At 41.8% G+C, this 1809-nt stretch overlaps 1 protein-coding gene across 1 annotated transcript in view; it reads right to left on the reverse strand.

The window, feature by feature from the left end:
• The window catches only part of LOC111861811 (proton-coupled amino acid transporter-like protein pathetic), a 60998-nt gene extending 60709 nt beyond the window's left edge, over positions 1-289 (reverse strand). Inside the window, exon 1 of the mRNA XM_023846696.2 lies at positions 218-289. The gene's annotated coding sequence lies outside the window, so the exon portion shown is untranslated. The remainder of the gene's footprint in view (positions 1-217) is intronic.
• Positions 290-1809: the final 1520 nt, after the last annotated feature.

A 1809-nucleotide genomic window follows, 5' to 3' on the forward strand; every position in this document is an offset into this window, starting at 1 on the left:
TTTAAAAAGGAAATATGCAGTATAAATAGAGATCTTCGAAAATATGATGCTTATTCATAAAACAGGCAAAATATGCACCATCAAACCGTGTCCAAAATTTAAGAAATGAAGTAATTCATACATATATCCAAACGAGCGTACTTTCTGGTTGCAAGAAAGAAATATGCATTTGCATTAAAATCCGGCCCCTAGTGATGGCAAACGAACATCAGCTCACCTTCTCTGTTCCTTCCGTTCAGTTCTGCCCAAGTGACAATGTCCCCACAGAGCTCCAGCTTTTCACGAGTGCTCACAGCCGAACACAGCTTCACTTGCTTTGTGCAACAGCGTGCAATAACGAATTGTTGTCATGACTCGGCATTTTTAATCCTTTCTAAAGTGTGACGTCAGAGGAGAGACGCTAACTGTAGGCGGACGTCACATTAACATGTTCGTGTTTGCACACAGATCCGTTCAAGGCGAGGGACAGCAGCGGTACGGGGTACAAACACGTGGCTCGCGTGCTGGTGGTGGGTTCTGCACTAAATTTGTCAAAAGAACCGTAGACTGGTTAGTTCTTTGGTTACTAACGGCATTGGTTCAGCTACAGATGTTGTCTGAAGGGACATAATAGTGTGACATGGCGCCTAAAAGCCGGAATAGTGAAATCAGAGAAAACGGCCATTGCTAGGCAATGGTCTGTTGAAACACGTTTCCGGGACGACCATGTGGAACATTCTGTTGGTAAACAACGATTAAGTAAACATTAAGTTTCCGTTATAACGGCGAATAACAGATGATTTGAACTATTATACCTGGTGTTCTGTCTCTGGTCCGTGTGAAGCCAGCTAAAGCCGAGAGAGAGTTCCAGAGGACTGAGGATTGAGGATGGAGGATTCAATAGTTGAAGTGTTACCAAACAACGACTGGTAAGCGGACGTTGAAGGATTTTTTTCTGTGTGTTATAGTGACTCGTACAGTAATCTTGAGAGTGTTACAGCTGTAGCTACGACTTGTGACTATCCAGTAAATCGATTCACCAACCGAAACCCCGTCTACAAGTCACTAATACCCGTGACAACAGGTAAGAGTGAAACGATTGCAGGCTTCAACGTGGATGTGAGAGCGCAGTCTTTTCTCTTTGGAATTTGTGCGGGATTCGGTAGCTATGATTCAGTCGATATTACAGTAACGGCGAGTTCTGTAAAGAATGTTTTGTCTAGGTAGCAACGCAGTTTATTCCATGAAGCTGTCTTTCCATAACTTCCCAAATTCGGCGAAATCGTCGCTTTCACTCAAGGGTCATTATATATAAGAGCGAATCAAAGGAAACCAACCCCAGTGGTTATGAGAGGATCACATGATGGCAATACATGACAGCATTGTCTCTCGACATTACAATGTAGGTCTTTATGGAGAAGAGAGAAGTATCTCTACTATTGTTATAATGTTTATTCTGTTTAACTGGTTTTCCAGAAGTTTCCAATCAATAAGTTGCGTATGATTTCAAAGTGACCCTAGATGTCTGTAACGTGTAAAGCTAGACCAGTTGAAGGGTTATCAGTGGAGACGGTGGCCAGGAATGGGAATTGTCAAAAGGTCCCGTTGTAATTTCAACGGTCTGTATACTAATTATGTAACAAAAGTTTATTTGAGACCCAACAGCGAGTATAGACCGTTGACTTCGACGTAATAGCGCCACAAAAAATTTAAAAATATTCGCAAATGTCAAGGCCACCCGCATTGTGTGTTATAGTCATGAGAGTGTTCTAATGCTATTAATTATGTTGCATTAAGCTTTTAGTACTTCCTTATCTCTATCATGTTACA

Source organism: Cryptotermes secundus, unplaced genomic scaffold, assembly GCF_002891405.2.
Source record: "Cryptotermes secundus unplaced genomic scaffold, Csec_1.0 scaffold620, whole genome shotgun sequence".
In the NCBI taxonomy this organism is placed as follows: Eukaryota; Metazoa; Arthropoda; class Insecta; order Blattodea; family Kalotermitidae; genus Cryptotermes; species Cryptotermes secundus.